At 36.3% G+C, this 21,837-nt stretch overlaps 1 protein-coding gene across 3 annotated transcripts in view; it reads left to right on the forward strand.

Moving 5' to 3' along the window:
* Positions 1–21,837, forward strand: part of LOC102224592 (contactin-4) — a 228,829-nt gene that overhangs the window by 5,405 nt on the left and 201,587 nt on the right. The window contains exon 1 of one of the 3 annotated variants that reach the window (XM_023325062.1): positions 6,511–6,532. The exons of the other annotated variants lie outside the window; for them this stretch is intronic. The gene's annotated coding sequence lies outside the window, so the exon portion shown is untranslated. Of the gene's footprint in view, positions 1–6,510; positions 6,533–21,837 lie in introns of those variants that run through there. 3 annotated transcript variants of the gene reach the window in all.

Genomic DNA, 21,837 nt, shown 5'->3' on the forward strand with positions numbered 1-21,837 from the left:
TGAAATGAAATCAACAGGTCGTGATGAATTTCTTTTTTTCTTTATTTTTTATTTTATTTATTTTTTTATTTTTCATTCACCGGAGAATCTGCGTTCTGTAGTACTGGTGAATCACTGTAATGGATTAAAAGAAAATGATGAAAACTGTAGTTTGTAGGGTGTCTAAGGGCATATCTCTCAAAATCATTTTGTTTTTGTTTATCAATCAAATAATAATCATGTTTCCCTGTGGTTGCAATTGTGTTTATTGAGATAGCAGAAATAAAATATTAGGACATATGAGTTTAAAGATTTTAGTCATCAATCAGTAGTTCCTTTTTCTTAACGTAAATGTCAAAGATGTTTAGCTTCAGTTCTTTTTCATGGCGATTGGAATTTTGTTGCTTTGGGTCAAACCATTGTTATACATTACTGGTTTGGACATCACATGGCTTATAGTTATTCAAACAAGCAACATTGCAATGCTTTGAGTGAGGAATATCGGTGATCAGGAATATTACACAATCACGCAAAAAAGTTATTAAAGTTATTTTACACCTACTTATTGGTGTTGTTTTCCCTTCGTTGTGGCCACTTTAATTTTTAAAAGTTCAATAAACATTAAAAACTGGCCTAATGGCCTCGTTTGTTCGTAGAACGTGGCAATATTCATAACAGTTATCAAATTTTTTTGTGGACATGACTCAATGCATAGTAGCAGGAGCGCATCGCTAGCTGTAGCGGCTAATAGGCGATCTCCAATCCGTTAAGGTATATCAGTGGGTCAAACATTTGATTCTGTCCCTTTTGACACCAGGAATCTGGCATCTTATGAACATAAGGAGAAAATGGCGGTACTGTGGTGTGTGGTTATTAGCAAAGTTCAGACTAGGTTTTTTAACAAATTAAAAACAAGTCTTTTTTTCATTTATTAAAAGTGTTTAATAACATACCAATCTTTACAAAGACACCCCATTGGCAAAATAAATGAAATACTTCAGAAAATATGCTGCAGTTACAAAAGTAATGAACAAATTTGTAATAGCAATTATTTTCATTCATTCAAAACTTCTCTTTTTGCAAATGGAACAGGCACAAAAAATATCAATGTTCATGTGAATAACGTGTTGAAAATGATTTCTACCCTCACAAATGAATGAAATCATGTTTGGCATTACAGGAATAAAACCTGTAACTATTGACCAGCTTTTTGTAAGTTTCTTTCGTGACAAGGTCAAAATCTTTTGAGGGTGGAAAGGATTCCTTTCCACCAAGTCGATACTGATCAAAACTTTAGTATGACTCAGTTAGAAAAAAACAACATATTTACACATTCTAGGAAATATAATTCATCTCAAAAAATAAAAATCAAACTGCCACAACAACGGTTTAATATTTCATGGATCAAGACAAAGTCAAATTTCCACAAGGCTTTTCATGAACCTAACTGTAAATAAATGAAAGCAGAAAGCCACTTGTTTCAGTTTAGCTGTGTTTGTTCTGTTTTCATTAGATTTTCATACTTGTTTTAACCTGAATTCTTTTAATGTTTTTTTAATAAACAGCTTGGAGACATTTCCCCTGTGGGACGATAAATGCTGAATAAGCAAAGGTCCTCGATACAGCAGTACCACAGAGCAGCACCGTGTTCTGTCCACCAGACATTACGTGTATAAATCAGGGAGAGGAGCCATTTGTTGAGCCCAGCTGCAGGCGTTGCGAAGAAAAACATGTCTTGGTGTTTGTGGCCTCTAGGATCTAAAAATAATATGATTGTCAGGATTATGCTTCATTCATACTCACAAAACAGGAAAGATGAGTTGTGATCCCACTGTATGAAAGTGGCTGTTGTTTGTAAATGCATTCATGCTTTTTCTTCCTACCTCGTTCCAAAAATAAAAGAATTATTTTTGACCAAAAAAGATATGCACGGCATGAAAGGTTTTCTAAACGGCCTAATCTTGACGATTGTGTTCTGTTTCCTGTTAAACCAGAAGAAATACACTCATGATAATTATGCTGATCATAATTTTTGTCAAAGCAAACTGTGGATTAAATGTAATTTGCAGCAAAGTAAGCTCTTATTGTCATTTTGTGTGTGGTGCTGTGTGTTTGGAGTGCTTGGTTATACAGCAGTGCTGGTTGCTATTGTCTGCAAGTCCCATTGCTGAGTGTCTTTGTATTTTTCAGATGAAGCAAAAAAAACAAAGCAAATAAAACCGTTAAATGGTTCTTTGAGACGGCTCCATTTCCTGCTCTATTTATCCTTTCTTATTGAATCTCTAAATGGCCTATTTGTAATTCAATCAAATTAAAATCATTTTCCCTGCTTTTGTGATACTTTATGATGATCTGCCACTTCTAGGCTTTTGGTTTCAAGGCACTGCGTTCCTCTGGGTACGTCTTCACAGACCGTCTGAGCCGCCAACATTTCCTAATTCAAACAATGTTGCACACACTGCCTCTTCCTTGGGAACGGCTTTAATTGAGTGCTTAATAAGAGCACCGCCACACAGCAACCCGCTTCGGCGGGGATGTGAGCGCTGGGACTGCTGCATTATTAAATGGACTTATATAAGCCCTGGAAACATCTTTCTCTTTACAAGTGATCTCGGAGTAAGGCCAGAGACTTCTGATGATACAGTTCGCCTCTCTTCTATGCAGGGATAATTTTTTTGTTGTTGTTTTTTTTATTTATTATTGAAGATCCACATGAGCCTATGTTTAGTGGTTTATTGTACATCAATGGGTGTGCCTTTTGTCTTTCCTTTTGGATTCAATCCAACAAATCAATTTAATAAAACTGCGCTTCGTTCTGTGTGTTAATAGTTTATTGTGTTTTCACACTAGTCCAGTAGACTCAGTTCGGTGAGGGACCAAAGTTGCAACATTTGTTACATTTTCAGCTGCTGCAGTTCTTTTACACCCCACTGTGTCAAATGAAGCAAACCCTTTGAAAAAACCGTTCCCCTCCTCACCTGTGGTGGTGCTGCGCCAATAACCACTGAAGGAAATTACAAGAAAACCTGTAAAGAAAACACAAACAGTTGGCGCAACTTTCTTCTTCACTAAATTGCAGACGGAAATGGAGTTGATTGAGGTTCTAGGCATTTGTTTTGAATGCACCCTCAAAGTATGGAAAAAGGAAATAGTCATGGCCCCATTTAAGATGATCACAGTACAATGATACAAAGTAAAAATATCACGGTTTGACGGTATTTTGTATCTTTTCACAAAAGCTTCAAACATTGATAAATCTCAGTCGTCAGGTGTAAGACATGGTCTGGTCCAGTAGACAACAATCTGAAACAAACTTAAAGACTGTTCCTACTTTATTAATAGAACATGTAAGTAAGATCAAGTCAGTTGCAGAAACAAATGTTTTTTGTTATTACATACATTTTAGGTATTATTGTGACTTTAATTTAAACAGATGTTTAGGTTACATAGCATAAGACAAAGTTGGATTTAATAGATTAAACGTTGATGGCTCAGTGGAGTATATTATATTGAGTCTAATGTAATCATAATCTCTCATATTTCTTAAGATTTGATTGGATGAAATGAGTCACTCGACCTAAAAAGAGTAGTGAAATGTTTTCAGATTATACTACATAACTTAATACATTTTCACATGATATTCCAACGATTTTGAGTTTTTATTTCCATAGTACATAAAACTACTAAACAATAAAAAATAAAACTGTACACCATGAATTAACTACATGTATCCAAAATGGGAATGGCCCACATGGCAGTGCATAGTACAAAATACGGAAGTTGCAACTTTAATCGTAACTTACCAATAATTGGTGGATACATACTTGGGAATGCGTGACATAACTCATACAGACATTTTGAAAACAATCTAACCCATACAAGGAGAAGTTTTGCGGTAGTTACGGATGAACAACATTTACGTGTTTGTGAGACACTTAAGAGGTTGAGAGAAACAATCACAAAAGATTTCATTGTTGCTTCTATTCAAGTCTTGATTGTCACGAGCTGATTGGGGCATTCCAGTGCTTCTCAGTAAACTGTATGGTTTGATTGTACAACCAGAAGGCCACAACCCTTTGGAAAATGAAAAAAAAATTAGGATGACAGATGTGGATGTTGATGAAGTAAAGTGGTTATATTATGCAACACGGCAATTTGTTCTTTTGAGGATGAACTCAAGCAACAAGGAAATTGTGAAAATCACCACTCAATTTGGCAATCAATGGCAGCAGAGGGAACATTTTCATCAAATAACCATTTATTGCTGTGCAGAAACCCTTCTCTTAATTCTGCTGAATTCTAAAGACTGTCTGCAAAATCAGGTGCGAAATGCCCTCTGTTTCTCCGGAGAACATAGCTCAGGAATGTTCTGAACAAATTTTATTATTAGACAACGAAGGAAAGCATCTAGAATCCACATGAATAAATGTTAAAGATCCGGTTAAACTGGATCTTTGAATGTATATATTTTGCTTTTATTATATGAATAATATATGAGACAAATTAAAATGTTTCTTATTCTTTTGATCATGTTTTAAATCCTAATAACCTATAAAAATATAATTTAAAACATTTCTATTTTTAGTTCCTGTATCTATTAGAAAAATTATAGACTATTACAAAATGCTACTTATTTGCTAAATGTTTTAGGGACATTATTTAATTTCAACCTTAGCAGAAACATACATCGGAAAAACCCAGCAATGCTGCCTATGTTTATCTACAATATATGTTTATTTCACTTCTTTCTCTTACAATGTAAAATTATATCCATCTTTCTTCAGTAGGGTTAGGGCTATTTTTCCAATTGACCTGTAGTTTTCTCTGCTTTTAAATTGCAGAGAGCACAAGAGTGGTAAACTTGATTATTTTTAATTGGTAATTATCTGGAGAAGGCAGAGGATGCGGCCAGGGATCGAGAGATGAATTATTATTGATCATGAAACACATTACAGACCTGATCTAGTCTCAGCAGCAAGATCAATCCTCTTCACAAACCAACATTTCTTTCCTGGTGGCCTGTTATAACCAAACCACAATGTAAGGAATTAAAGAATTTTCCCTTTGTGGTTTTTTTTTTCAGACAATGTAAAAGAAGTGAACATAGATTCTTTGATAAATAAATTTCTCATTTGTTCGCAACAAATGGAAAAATAATTCTTTTTCACTTGGATGAACCCACAACGCTGAACCCACACGTTAAGCTTTTGCCCGATTATAGATGGACTAGCTGACAGTGGAACAGGTCTGAGTACTGAAACAGAAAAAAAGAAGAAATTTATTGAATCTGATTATCGGTTATTTAAAAAATTGCAGCTCACAATTAGCCACCAAAACAAACAGATTTATTCTACAGCTAATATTATTGTACACCAAACTGAAGAAAGCTTGTTTACTTTACTTTTCAAAAGTGATTTGACTACAGGTCCATTTCCAGGGCTTGATATTTTCAGACCCCAAAATCTCTTGGTTTTGTTCAGGTGTGTGGACTGCCAAAATGATTCTGTCAACAGTTGACTTTTATTTAATTAGATTTTTTAATGCCTTTTAAAAATGAACTGTACTGATATTGTACTGATACTGTTACCTGAAACACTTTTCTTTATAGCTACATCCATCGTTGTGTGTTCGAGGGCGCTGTCTGTGTCTGTGTCTCAAGAAATGTTTTTGAAGTATCTCATTAGAAAAGGTTGATAGAAATGGCAAAATTCTAAATAACTTCCGCAGTTTCAGAAAAAAAGTATTTACGCTTACTTGAGGTGTGTTTTCAACTTTTATGACATAGTTAACACACTAAGGGGGAGATGGAAACGCATTTGACAAATCCGTTGTGATGTAGGGGCCTTCTCCATCCATTATCTGAGACAAAACTGAAACATTTCAAAGTCCAGACCTCCAGTTCAGAGAAAAGACTTCATTATATGAAACTGTTATATTGTAATGCATTTACTTAAAAATAAGTACAAATAAAGACATTCACAACACAACACACCCTGTCCTATTGTTGCAGAACACATGATTATTTTCACTCTTGATCCCAAACCACATGCACTATTCATACACATACACAAATGCCTCTAATTTCTTTTTTAACATGTTTTGTCATAAATTAATACAATAAAATCACATTCTACATTTTTGCTTCTTTGTAACTTGCAACGTTGCATGGAATTGTTCTCCATTAAATCACCACATTGAATCATAGTGAATTATGGTTGAGTGGTGAAACAAATCGTACTGAAAAAGTGTTCACCATGTTTCAGCTGCAAAGCAGGGAACCCAGCCCTGCACCTTGGTATCTATTTTTCACATATTTTGTGTAAAATGGTTTTAACAAACATGTTACTGAATTACTAAATGCTAAAGTTTTGTTGTGCTGGCTCTGGCCTCTCTCCTAACTTTGTTTGTTCTCCTTATATTTTAGGACATTATCTTTTATGTATCCCGGAGGGGAAGAAAAAGAAGTACTTCCTAATTGGCATTTTCACATATACAGCAGGAGGAACATTGTGTTCATTGAAAATAAGCTTGAAGAGAACTGCAGATGTTGCAGGTATTAAAAATGTAATCAGTTTTTTCCCATTATGAAATTATTAGGTATTCTGGAAAGGCTCTGTTTGTTTATTAGACCGTTTCAGATGTGCGGAGTTCAGATAAATGAGTTCCTGTAGCCATTGTATCAAAGAACAATTAGCTGGTTCAGCCATTTAAACTGATGATGGCAAGAAATAATAATAAAAAACAGAAGAAACTTGTTAGCTTACATATGAAATGTAACGGATATCAGGAAATAAAAAGAAATGGAGCCATTCGGAGCCACCGCAAGGATATCATACATTATCCATGTGATAAATCTTACATTAACTGACAACTCATTTTACCACATCTACTGAGGTGACTTTGTGATCCATTATTTTATTTTGTCCATTTAAAATAGAACTTGAACAAGATAATAGGTACCACCTTTGTTTTACAGGGTGAAGGTAAATTATTTTACTAATATTTCTGCATAAATTGAGTTCCATGAACAATAATAGTCACTGGAGTGCCCCCAAGTGGTCAAATAATTATCTGGAAGAAAATTAATTCTTGGAGCCACTTAAAGTATTTAGCATGCTGAGGTGAGTGAATCTGTAGAATGAGTGTCTGCAAAGGGTAGCACACATTTGATTGGCACTTGCATAAATTCCTAATGTTGGAAAAAAACAACAACCAAAAAACCAAAACACTATTTCGCAGTTGTTGTTTTTCCATTAAGTAAGAAAATCTCACATGAATAAGTTTGGTGTGATAAATCATTAACAAACAAAAAGATGACTAAACCAAAGATGAGAAGAAGCCAGACGAAGGATGTCATGGCATATATAGTCCCTTGTATTAAAGGTAAATAATCCGTTTTGAACCAGATATTAGCGAAATCTCTCTGAAATAACGATTACAACTCAAAATTGTATCTTATATTAAGTTATAAAATTTAAAGGAAAAAGTTGTAAAGAAATTCTGGTTAAACCCAAAACAAATCAACAACACTAACCTCCATATAAACTGTTTTTCAGCAGAAGGACCTAAAAGAGTAAAGGTCAGGAACAGCTTTCTAAGTCTGAGCCTCTTATCAGGTTAATCAGGTTCAATACGATTATTATTAAGGTGTTCACACTTAGCACAGCTGGGTTTTTATGTTTTTACATTAGAAATTTGTTTGTTTTTTACTTGAAATGTTCAAATTTGTCATGTTATAGGCAGGAAAATGTTTAAAGTTATATATCAATATCTTGTTTATGTCTTTCTAAATTGGGTTTGTGCAATTTGGATAAGCACTTTATATCCAAATGACTTTGAATATTACAAACAAAAATTAGACCAGATTTACATTTAGAAATTTCCTCTCAGCAGGAAAACAAACCATAGGTGTTAAAACATTTCTCGTGAAAAATAAAAAGAGCAGAACTTTTCACTATTCATTAAAAAGGAATAAAACAAAGCAAATTGTGTCGATAACAAAGGAGAACAGGAAGCTGGTATTTAAACAAAAACATGGAGGCCTGGTGTTAATTACTCCACGGTAAATAAATAAGAAATAAAACTCACACATATACACATGAACTGATGACTAATAAGGTTGGGGTCTGAAAAGCTGAGAGTGAAAATAATTATCTATTGTTAACTGGACTTTTTAATTAAACCGAGTAAACAGCACAGAGAGCAGAAGGTGATTCACAGCATAAAAACACCTGCATGTTGTTAAGGATGCTGAACTGGGTTTGTCACTTTTCAGAAGGCTCAAAGCTCCAATTAGCATTAAGTTAGTCAGGTTGGTATGCTTAATAAGATAATAATAACTTAACCCCTTAACTGGTGGTACCAAAATCACCAAAAAACGGCTGAAAAGGTAAACCCAAATTAAATCAGCTGCTGTTCTTGAACAATTTGGAGTACATGCAATAGCTTGGTCTCTTTATGAAGATGACAAGCTAAATTTTCTATTTTTTTTTTTCAGTCAAAAATATTTTAACTGTAAGTAGTTTGTAGCTATTACGTTTGTAACACAAAAGAAATTGAAAAATTTTGCTTCAGCCAGATTTTTCATTTTTATTTCTTGTAAATGCACATTGACTGTTGAATGTATGGACTGGAAAATACAATAAATCTGTAGAATAAAGTATTCTGCTTGTGGATTTCAAGATTGATCAGAATAGCACAAAAAGAAATGTCATTTTGGACATGTTTATTTTTGAGGATGTACAGATGTTCAACATACAGTCATCAATGAAGGCTCTAATGAAAGATAATGACCAGCAGAATCCTCAGACAGACACATTATTATTGATAGTGGAAATTACTTATATAAATAAAATAGCATATCTGTCAAGTTTTGGATTTGAGAAAACAGGAAACTTTTAGCAGGTTGCCGCCACTGTTAGAGTGGGGAGAGATGGACGGAGAGGTGGTTAGTGTGGTCAGACCTCCTCCCCCCTCTTGCGATATGCTACCATCCCCCACCCCCTCTCTAACGGTACGATATGGATGACATGTAAAAGAATAGTGTTTTTGCCCTCCAGTGTTGTCCGCATGCGGGAAATTTCCTTATGTTAACAATAACATGCAGATGGTCAACATTTGTATATCTGATTAAGTCAGTGCCTCAGCAGCTTTGCACCTTACAGCACGTCACTTACATATATATATATACACGCGTGTGGGCGCGTATGCACGTACCTATGTATGTTTGTAAGTAAGTAAACAGAAAGGAAGCCAAATAGAAAAAAAGTTTTGTCTTATTAAACTTTGGACACTGAGAATCTTCCAGGTTAAAATTAATTAATTTATTTTCCATAGTCCTATCATTCACTTGGTCTTCACAAACAACCGCAACATCTCAAATGCATTCATGTTCCTTTCATGACGTTCTTTGTGACGCTGTGAACGCCTCGGCTCAAAAGCAGCTCATATTTTATGTTTGTGTTGTTTTCCCAGCATTCAACAGGTTTCATTCAATCCTTCCTTTTCTGTGTTTAGTTTGACTTCATATACCCTCCAGTTCATCCTCTAGAGGCGTGTCAGAGTGTGGAATGGAACCCAGCAGGCAACGATTGGCTAGTGCATATCAGAACCAACTGGGCTCATGTCATGTGCTGGACGGTGCGTTTGATCCGTTCTGGTTCTGCCGGGCTCAAAGAGCTCATATCACTGGACAGCAGATCTCTTCTGACCACAGCAGATTAGCCAAATATTTCATTTCATCTGCTCTCAAGTTAATTTCATTCAAGATGGGATTCTGCACCTCCTGGACACAAACACACGAGTTTGTTACTGAAAGCTGTAGTGATCACTTTGTGTTCCTCTGTTAGATTTACGGCTCCTGATGATTTCTTTTGGACAAACTTGTCATTTTTATCATAACTGGTAACATTTGTGTTTTTTTCAGAATTTCACAACTTTTCCCACCTTTAGTACGACCCATAAGATACTCAAAGTATGCTATAAGAATAGCAAAATATCTGGTAGGGGAATGTGAAAAATATTAAAAAGCAATAAACTGGTTGCCTGCATTAATCTAAACCAGGGGTGTCCAAAGTGTGGCACGGGGGCCATTTGCTGTCCTCTGAATGATTTTGTGTGGCCCATGACAAAATGAAAAATTATTAAATATCTTATAGGGTGACAAATTTTACAAATAAAGTCTTAAATCAATTTTTAAAATGCTTAAGCAACACAAATTAAGATATTATTTATCTGATTTTAGCATTCATATTAATTTTGTAGTATTTTAGGAACAAAAACATCCATCAACTCTTACTCAGGCTTACGCTAAGAAAGAAATAATCAAAAATAAAAATAAATAATAATCAGAAAACTGTACGCCTGACCCTTCTTATGTTTTGGAGCTAAAAGGATTTATGGAACTCCTTCCTGGAAAAATCTCGCTATTTTGTTTGTTTCTATACATTTTAGCATGCTTGAGTTGATTTATGAGCAGATAAATAAAATAGTAAATATAAACTTGACAATTTTGGCCCTGATGATAAAAAGTTTGCAATCATGCAGCTTTTGATTTAATTTCAGCATTCAGTCTGTTTTTGGTAGGAGGCTATTAATCATGTCACATCTTGACTGGGCAATATTTGCTCTCTCTATCTTGCCAAAGTTCTCCAGATCTATCAAAACGGGAGGACATCACTTGTCCATTTAAAGTGACCCCACAGATTTTCTGTCAGATTCAGTTCCAGACTTCCTTCTGGTGACAGTTCTTGTGTTGATTTAGCTTTTGTTGTGATGCTGTTCACTGAAACTGGTATTTGGATCTTTTCCATCTAAAAGCAAAAATAAATAAATAAAAATGGAACCGCAAATCATGATTGTTCCACCACCACGTTTCACTGTGAGCATGCTGTTGGATCTGGGTAGGCACAGCCCTGTTTCTGCATCTAATGTACCTTTTGGAATTGTGGCCCCAACGTTCATGTTTGATTTAATCAGTGTTTAATTGTTTTGATCTCTTATCATGGCAGATTATTAATCAATCAATCAATCAGTCATCTGGAGTTGGGTTAAGGGAGTTGCCAGGCCAGCTGAGAAGCATAGTGGTTCACACGGTTTACCCCTTGAAACCAGCATGCTAAATCTTCAATGTACGTGTAATATATGAAAAAGAAAAAGGAACCCAGTGCTTTGCTACTAATAGTTAACAGTAGATATGGACAGTAAAAGGTTTTTCTGAAAAAAGCGAGGGAGATGGAGGTCAGTTGTGCTAGCTTGACTTTGACAACCGTTACATGTAGATATGCAGTTCAGTTTAAAAAAACAGCGACCCACATCGACTCTGACAGATCATCAGTAGAGCAGGTTTTTAAATGAGCTATTTAACCACCACTGTGTTAACTTAGCTAATAGCAGTGGTTGCTAACTGTGATATTCTGGGATTGGAAAGAACAAGCAGAGGGAATGTGGAGACAAAGTTTTTTTAATGGTGGAACGCAGGAACCAAACAGCTACTACTGTACAGTTTTTCTGGCTAACCCCACCTAATAAGTTGGCCTACTAAGAACTATACCTAGAACAGGTATAACTGTATTTCTACCACTAGGGACAACAAACCACTCTATTACACTAACCTACCACAGCGGTCACTTATTAACAATCGCAAAATGAACATCAAGCCTAAAAACATAATAGTGTAACGGACTGAATGTTCTGTTCTTTGTGTGAGAAATGTTTAATTGTTTTTTGTGTTGAATCTTGATACACTTATGCAATTTCGTTTTTTTGTTTTATGGGATTTTTTTCTCCCAGTTACATCAGAGGTGGAAAAAGTTTAAAAAAATTGTATGGTGTTAGTATTTTAGCAGGTGTTTGTATCATTTTTAGAGGCGCTGCACGTTTCCCTCTAGCTGCTATCTGCTGCTGCTCTTAAGGCCCAGTAATACCTCTCAACCGCCATCCATTCAGAAGCGGCTCTTTATGGGCTCATTTTGTGCATGGAAAATTCTGCTAATTCCATGATGGGTGAAAATGAGTCAGTGTTACAATTTTCAGGTAATTTGCTGCTGACTGAATATACAGGTTATTTATTCTGCTTATGCCCAAGAGCATCATCAGTCCTTTTGCTTCAGCAAATGGGGCCACCTTACATTACACCTATTGTGTCAGATGTTTGATTTGCAGCAGAATCCGTCTGGAAATTATGTCAGGGAATTGGGGAATATTGGCATAACACCTCCCCTATTAATTCCAATAATACCAGGATGATATTGGTGGTTTTGCACTGCAGGTTTTCCAACTGTACAAACGAAACAGCATTGGGTTAGAATGTATTTCTGAGACAGATGAAAGCATGAATAAAAAATTCTGCTCCTTTTTAGTTCTTCACACTTTGAATGGAATTATTATTGACTTGTTCACTACCTTGCAAAGGGGTCAATATCCCTTCAGCCTAAATACTTGAATTCATGAATACTGCAGGCCAAGACTAAAAATGCTTTTAACTGTAATAATAGGACTTTATTCTTGTAATATTAATATGTAATACCTGGTGGGCGGTCACTTGCAGAGTGATCAGCAATATCATCGATCGGCCAGAAAAATGCAATTGTTGCTCCCCTCAATCAAATAGTGGTATATAAGTTGTTTAATGGTTAGGATATTGTTAACTCACCTTACAACTTTTCTGGAACTTTCTCCTTCACCTGTCTGCTGCGTTCCTGGAAACCATTTATGATTTTCTCTATCACATAAAAACCTGATCAAGTGTGTTGAAGTTTGAGGTTTTAATGTGACAAAATGTGAAAAAGTTCAATGGATGCAAATACTTTTGCAATGCAAAACGCATTCTCATTTCTGACTTTATTCGGGAGAGGCATAAAAAGTGTGCCATAGCTGGAAGAAGCTCCAGGAAGTCCAGGCTGACTCCTTTGTTAGCAAAGCGCAGCTGGATGTTCTCCCCCTCGTCCCGCCATTTATCAACTTCCATTTTCCTGGCATCAAGTAACTAAACAGATTACAGCAACAATGGGCAAGAGCAGGATTGTGAGGCCTTCAGCAGTGTGTTATCTTTGACTGCCCAGGATGCTTTATCAGGTCCAGTTGACAGGGGTCGTGGACGGGGGCTTCGAGTGAGGCATTGATACTTTTAAAAATAGATTTTACAACTGGAGGGAAGCGAAGTTACCAAGAGTAACTTCAGTACTGTGAGTACGCTCAGTTCTCTCTGAAGGCATTATGCCTCCCTGATGATTCTCCGTCTTTTGAACGTGGATTCCAACGAGCACGCTCTCTGTCTGATGGTCTGAGGAAGATGTAGAAAGTCACAGGCTGTAGGTGTTTATATCAGATCATTTGTTTTTGTATATGAAGCTAATTGTCATTCCACTTGCCAGCTTTTTTCTTTTAAATATCTCAGATATATACAAAATCATATATACTTATCAAATTTGAACAGATTTTAACCCACAAGCAAGTTTCCAGACAGCAGATGCACACACACACACACACACCCCCACACACACACACCCACTCACACACACACACACACACACACATGATGATGGCTGACGATAGGCTTAATTTAAAACAAAAACAATAACTACTGATAAAAACAATAAGTAGGACGTTCAACTAAAGTCTTGTCTGGACAAAAGTGTCTTAGGCTTTCTTTTTAAATAAATCAACATCGGGGGCCAAACAGAGATTAAGGGCCTGCTTTAAACACGAGTCTGAGCAGAACTGAATGTTGAATAGAATATTTTTCTTGACCATCATAATAACCTGAAACAGGAATGTGTATACATTTATGATCTGCTCTAGTTGTTTCAGGAAATATATTGTATGCCTAAAAATAACAATCTGCAAGTTAGGAACTTATCATTTAAAATGTTTCAAAGGAAATAAAATAAAGTGAGGAAGTTACAGTGGGAGTTCACAAGAACAAAATGTGAATATATCAAATTTTGCCAAAGGCTTTCACAGTGAGCACATTTTTAAAACCTGATTTGAAGGTCGCTAGAGACATATTTTGCCTAAGTTCATTCAACAGAACCGGATCAAAAATTGTTAATAAAATAACTTCCTGTTCTCTGACCTAGCAATAGATGTCAGGGCAGTTTGCACAGATGCCATTGGTTGAAGGCTACAGGGAAAGTCAATGAGTCTGTGATTAAAGACTAAGGTCATTTAATGTTATAAAGCTGTGCAGTAAAATTTTAAAATCAATAGTAAATCTAACAAGGTGCCAAGTACTCAGTGATGCGTTTATGACTCACTTTAGCTATTAAAAGTGGAGCTACTGGAGTTTGAGTCAAGAAACAATTACTAAGTGGCAATGTAGGCAATTCTCACATTAAAATGTAACAAACAGGAATGAATATTAAACGTAACTTATGTACCTCTGTTCATACACAGAGATTCCTTGCAACCAATTAGTTGACGGACAGCCAAGATTAAAACCATCAGGATGGTAAGAATTTAATGGATGAAGGAGCAAAACGTATTACTTTCCCATGAGAGATATGCCAGAAATCCAAGATGTAAAATTTTAAAAGATGCTGAAATTCGCTACATCTGTCATCTACAAAATTTACAAGAGTACACGGTTTTCTCTTTTTTCTTAAAGAAGTTAAGTGGATTGAAAGCATAAAAAATATGTGAATATGTGAATGGAACAATTATTGACTGAGAGAGTTGGCACTAGCGGGAGAAATGGCTCGTGATTGATAAGGGAAAACTTACAACCACTAAAATCTGACGCAACTCCAATTCTATCTAAATTTCGTCAGGAAGGAAGTTGTGCTCATCTGTTCTCTGGAGGTTTTTGTGTCATTTCCTTCAGTGGTTCTTGGTGCAGCGCCACCACAGGTGAGGAGGAGAACAGGTTTTTCAAAGGGTTAGGGTTGTTTCACGCAGTGCAGTGTGAAAGCGACCTGCCCTAGCTGGAAATGTAACAATTGTTGCAATTTTGGTCCCCAATCGAAAAGAGCTGCAGATGTAGGGATTATTAATTTAGTCCAGTGCGCCACAGCAAAGAGAAAAACAACAAAGGAAAATGTTGAAGAACAACTCAAAACCACTCGTATTCTTCTGTTTTCTCCCTCTCTATGTTGGCTACGCTACAAACAGACCTGTTGCCGTAGCAACTGACAACAGCTCCACTAATGTATGAGGATTCAATACAAAAAACACACAAACATTTCCCACACAAAGAGCAGAACATTAAATCTGCTGCAGTATTTTCAGTGTTTTCAGGCTTGATATTTGTTCTGCGAACTTTTAATAAGTGACCATATGAACAGAGCGCTGGTTGATCAGCTAATTTGAACACAGATGATTTATCTGAGAGTTTGTATGAGACATTTCGTTTATTTTTTTGTTCTTTTTCTTAATAATGGTACCGAAACATACCAAATTTTCGGTACCACATCTACATGTTGAGGTTGTCAAAGTCAAGCTAGCATAGCTCACCTATTTCCCTCTCCCTCACTATTTTTTTAAATTAAAACTTTTTCCTGACTTGTGAAATGTGATACCCTGGAACTTTGTTATCTAGTTGTCGTAGTGTTGACATTACAGAGCAATAAAAACCAGGATAAATCGCCTGGAAAACAGTTTTTACCCGATGGCAATCATGGCACTAAATAAAGGCATAAGAACTTCTGCTCTTGACACCACTTTGTTATAAATGTAAATTCTGTTGCGACACCTCCAGGCGCTGCAGCCATCTTCTGATGTCTATTTATTTCTCATTTTGTACTATTTATTTCTTTATCTTTGTATATTATGTATATACACATAACCTGCATCTTAACTCAAGTCAAACAAATCTCAATCGTTGTAATCTGTTGATGACAATGACAAATAAATCTTATCTTATCTTGTTAAGTAGCAAAGCACTGCGTCACTTTTTCTTTTCTACAGCTCTGGAAAAAATTAAGCTTAAAATGATCAGTTTCTCTGACTTGACTTTTTATAGGTATGTTTGAGTAAAATAGAATAGAATAGAATAGAATAGAATAGAATTACTTTATTCATCCCAGCAGGGAAATTATTTCGCAGTTACAGCAGCATAGAGACAAGACACACAACAACCACCACTGAGTAGCAATTGTAGACAAGATAAAAATAAAAATAAAATATGACATGCTGTCAATATAAAAAGCTGCTTAGAGCAGTCCTAGCAAAGATTCAAAAAATGCAGATACAGTATGTATATGTAAATATATGTACAGCAAGTGTGCCACAGTGCAGTTGTGCGAAATTGGACTGATTAGTGCAGAACAATGATTTAGCTTTTATTGTACAGTGAGATGGCATGTGGCAGGAAGGATTTCCTGTATCTGTCCCTACGACAGCGGAGCTGGAGCAGCCTATGTGAGAAGGTGCTCCGCTGTCTGTCCACTATGTGGTGGAGAGGGTTTGTTTATTCTCCATAATAGACAGAACCTTCTTCAGTGTCTTCCTCTCCACCACAGTTTCCAGGGACTCCAGCCTTAGTCCCAGTACAGAGCCAGCTTTCCTGATGATTTTGTCTAGTCTATTAGAGTCGCTGGCTCTGATGCTGCTTCCCCAACACACAGCAGCAAAGAAGATGGCACCATCAACAACACTGTGATAGAAGGTCTCCAACATCTTGCTGCACACATTGAAGGATCTCAGCTTCCTTAAAAAATAGAGTCTGCTCATCCCCTTCCTGCACACAGCGTCAGTGTTAGATGCCCAGTCCAGTCTGTTGCCGATTACAACTCCCAGGTATTTGTAATCCTCCACCTCCTCCACCACTTCCCCTTTGATCTTTAGTGGCCGTGAAGGTATCTTCTTCCTTCTGAAGTCAATCACCATCTCTCTGGTCTTACTAATGTTGAGCCTCAGGTGATTCTGGTCAGACCACTCCACAAAGCTGTCCACCAGTGTCCTGTACTCCCCCTCCCCTCCCTCCCCTATACACCCGACAACTGCTGAGTCATCAGAAAACTTCTGCAGGTGACATGATTCAGAGTTGTACTGGAAATCAGTGGTGTACAAGGTGAAGAGAAAGGGAGAAAGCACAGACAATGAACGTTGTTATTTTATTCTATGAACTACTGACAGCATGTCTCCAAAATTCCATGCAAAAATTTAGTATTTATTTACAGAAAATGAGAAATGACCATCGCTTTCAGACCTCAAATAATGCAAAGAAAACAAGTTCATATTCCTTTAGAAACAACAATACTAATGTTTTAACCCTTAAAGAGTTCAAAAATCAACATTTGGTGGAATAACCAGGAGGTTTTCAATGGGATTCAGTTCAGTGGGCTCTTCATTTTTCCAGAGCTGTAGATCACATGTACATTTAAGATCTAGTGTGTTACGTTGACAGGAAAACCAGTGACAGTCATCGTCAACAAGCTGTTTTTTGCCATCCAGCAGGAAGCTGGGGGCAGGATCTCGCACACTTGGCGTCATTGAAATGTGTCCATCAGGCCTGAGATCTCTATTGGTCTGATATGTAGAGAGAATTGACAATTTCAAGTTTCACATATTGTTTTGTACACGTTGTCTTTTTAACGTGTGTAGAAATATACTAGGATTAGGTGTTCTATCTTCAACTAATTGTATAGTGGCGATGTATAACATTGAAAGGACATGAGCTGCATCGACAAATTACGCATTAGCCTTAAAGGCACAAGCCTTGGTGGTTTCATAAAACACTCTTTAATATGCATGAAACTGCTCTCTAGGTGTAAGGCAAAAGCCTTGCACTTCTGATGCACCTGAGACAGACTCTGACAAGTCTCCATGTGATGTATGGAGATAAAAGAGCTTTCCTCTGTAGGTGGAGACTGAAGACAGAGCTGGAAGGTAGAGAATGTGAGATTAATGAGAGCGCGCCCTGCTCAAACAGCTTCCGATGCTTTCTTCTGTGTGTTTCTCAGTAGTTTCATCCCACTTTTTTGCCGTGTTTTAAAACTTTCTGCTGTCTGCAATTTCAGCAGGAGGGGAATAGAAGAGTTTTCTTCACTTCTTTGTCATAGCAAAATGTCTCATAGTTGTGTTTTTTTTTTTAGATGTTTTTGAGAAACATCCCTCAAAGTCTAAATCTGTTTAACACTGGATGTGATAAATTACTGCTGCTTGTGTCCCAGGGGAGAGCTGCTAAAAGATTTCCTTCCTCTCTCGGTATTATTGTTTAATCCTTACAACAGCACAGCTGCTTCACTTTCAGCCTTTGACATCCTTTTAGAAAACTTAATCTATATTTTTCTTTGACTAACTCTCAAACTGAATACATCTGTTTTCCTCTTTATATGTTGTCTTTTCCAACACCATTAGAAACCACTTATTTTAGTTCCATGCTTAGAAGATATTTGAGTCCTTTTTTAGCAGCATGTTGGTTTTGGTTTGCATCTAATTTTTTCTGATTTATGTTTACATGACATGTTTCTTCACCCTGAGTGTATTTGTGTATCATACAGTAAATGCTGTGCGTTCATGTGGATTGGTCTCTTTTAGCTCAGACCATCTTAGGTTGTTTGAAGCCTCACTTGATTTGATGTTTTGTCGTATTTCAGACGATTTTCTCCTTTTAATTGTACACAGCTGTTGTTCTCTATGGCTGGGCATTTATTGTATTGTTAATTGTTATTGTTAAAAATGTCTTATAATGAAAACTTGGATTAGTTGTGATAAATGCCAGATAATTTTGATTTGTAAACTTCAAAAATTAGCTGTATTGTCAGCATTAGTTGTTTTTAGAACTTTCTCTAAGGATGTACGATATATTGGCATTACCATCAGTATCAACCAATAATCTTTTAAAATATCTGTATCCATTTTATTAAAGTTTGTTTATAGGTTCAGTAGAGGGAGTCAAGGGGGTTAGATATGTGGTAGTAGCTTGTGTGTGTGACAGTAGCTACGTTTCTATTAGAAATGTGCACAAAACGTTTGATATGTCGCTACTGTCGTAAAAACAATGTTACAACAGTGTTGTTTCCATGTTTCCATGAAATAAGAAACACAGTACATCCAGTTGTCGATCATGTGACTCGTATCATGTGAAAAGCGTTTCCATGGCAATTTTGCAAAATACACACAGCCAAAAGAAACACCGCATCCCAGGTCAATAACTTTTTATTGAAAACTATGAGTTTTTAAAAAAAATGTAATAGATGTGTTAAGCAATTTTATTTTCACAATTTCAATTTGCAGAATCATATGTTCAATGGATATGCAGATGTCATCAGTGGTGGTGTACATTTTTTTTACGAATTCAAGGGCGTGGGGAAAAAAAAGATCACTGTATGCTGAATTTACTTCACTTAGAGCATCAAACATATGAATTAAATCAAATTAAGATTGAATACAGCTTGAAACAAAATGTCTGGGTGACGCACTTTTGTGTTTCCTACTTTGGCTTTCCTGAAATAAAGGAATTTTCAGTGATATTCAGATTTATTGAATGTGTCTGTATGCATGTAGAAGGGAAGCAAAATCCAGATCTATGTCAAGACTTGAAAACTGATATTCATAGATTCTGTTGACCCAAATTGAACTTCAGCTTTTTCACAAAGAAATGCACAAATTTCAGTGAAGTGATTTTGCACCAAAGACCAAAACATACTGATAGCATTAAGAGCCACTGCTCCAAATTGATGCCAAGTAATTCAAGGTCAGTGTGAATAAACTTCTCATTGCCAGCTTGCAAATCACTCCCACTTGCCCCCCTACATGCCAATCAAACCACAATACATCCCTAGACACAGATTGTGAAAAAATAACACTTTTAATTATAGAGTTCTTCTCAGACAGAGCACCAGAGAACTGTTTGAAAGGACTCATATTAACTGATGACACTATAATGACCTTTTGGAAAAATGAACTGACATTGCATTTCTTTAGACGTGTGATGTCTGGTCTCTCATGATGCTGCATAGTACAACATTCTTCAGAAGCTTTAGTAGAAAAAAATATATAAATGTTCTGAATCTCTTAAAATTAATTTTTTAGGTTGCCAGTTCATCATCGGGGCAACACAACCAGGCACATACACACACCGACCCCCAGTTAACTTCAACGTGAATATTTTGGACTGAAAATTCAGAGCACCCACAAAACAAAAAAGTATTTGGAGGACATGCTCACAAAGACAGATGAGAGTTGAACTGGTGACCTTTCAGGAGTGGAACTCCATTCAGAATCCCTTCTAGGGTTACATATGAATCCAAATTTGTAATGGAGAACTTCATTGAGACGAGATGGACCAAAAGCTTGTAGAAAACACCCGAAAAAAATTCAAATGTTTCAGATAAAATAATCATGTTTATTAATACAAAATAATCAATAAGGCTGTAAACATGACATTTATAAAATGTGGAGTAATTATCCTCAAATTTGCATAAACATTAGCTCATATGTTGCAGATTTCTAAGGAGATAATGTTTCCAATCTCTGAAGTTTATTTGTTTACATGCAAAATCAACCTACACAAGTAAGAGAAGAAATAATAATATTACTCAAAAGAAAACTAGTAGTGCAGTAAAACTTCCTTTATAAGTATTGAAAAGTTACTCAAGCATATGTAACCAGAAGTACCCACTTTGAACATACATAATAACAAAATTAGTAGCCTATACTTGTTAACAAGCTTAATGTGACATATTGGCTTTAGCTAGTCATCATTTAGCTCCAACAGCATTACTCAACCCACTCTGTTAGCTTGGAGGGAAAAAACTGTGCAACGTCTTTGCCTTTTGCTGGTTTGCTGCCATGATTCTAACACACAGCAGTGAGGCGCTCTGCACAGCAGCAGCAGCTCTCAGTCGCCGTGGCACAAGTGAAAAATCAGCGCAAGGATTTTAGGACTTTTGCGTTTAAAGGCAGCTCGGAAAACCACATTATGATATATCAACAATGGATTAAAAAACTTTGGGGTACAGAGGGCACAGATATGGGAAGTGCGGGAGCCCATACTGTAGCAAATCAAGATATGAATAATATAAAGTTGGTCACTGAGGCAGAAATAAAAAGAAAAACAGCTTCTAGTCCAGGGGGGCACAGCTGACTATGGAAGTGAACCCCAGTGCTCGGCCACGCCCCACGTCTGTATTGATAACAGAAATAAACCATGTAGGTATTGTTATTGCTCCAATTTGTGTCAATTCCTCGTGTTTTATTTTTCTGTAACATAGACTCTTTGCCACATTTCAAATCCAAACTCAAATCTCATCTGTTTCTTTAAATCTAATTTTGTACTTAATTTTACTGTGTATTTTAATATTGTCTGTTTTTATGTTAAACTACCTAAGGTGACCTTGAGTATCAGGAGAATCGTCTACAAATAAAGTGGATTTTTTATTATTTTATTTGCAATGCACTGTGGGTATCAGATTGGTCATTTGTGTCCATATGCATGTTGTTTTTAGTGGTAGAGCTACTAGTTTTGAGCTACAGAGAGGGAGCAGGTGGGTGTGAAAACAGACCTCAGGACATCATGATTTATTTCTTACAAAAAGCTTGAGCGGTAAAACTTTGGCTTTTTCATGTGGAAAAGAAAACAGTAAAACGGTTGGAAAACTTGCTACATCCATCAGCAAAATCACTCAATAATAGCAATTTAACGAGTATATCTGCATGTGAACGGTCATTAATTCATGAATGGGGGTGAAGTTATGCTGGGTTTCTACGTGAGCGCCTGAGAGAAGGGACATATAAAGCTGTAAGAATATTGGTGTTTAGTATTTTAGTGAAATGAAGTCAAGAAATGTAGAACATTTTTCAATCCTCAACAACTCTCATCAGCAATTAGCACCACTAGCGCTGTTAGCATCGCTAACTGTAGCCCCAGTCTCTGTGTGTTTGTACATTTAAGTAAAGCTATTCTGCATGCTCTAC

This window comes from Xiphophorus maculatus, chromosome 20 (assembly GCF_002775205.1).
Source record: "Xiphophorus maculatus strain JP 163 A chromosome 20, X_maculatus-5.0-male, whole genome shotgun sequence".
NCBI lineage: Eukaryota > Metazoa > Chordata > Actinopteri > Cyprinodontiformes > Poeciliidae > Xiphophorus > Xiphophorus maculatus.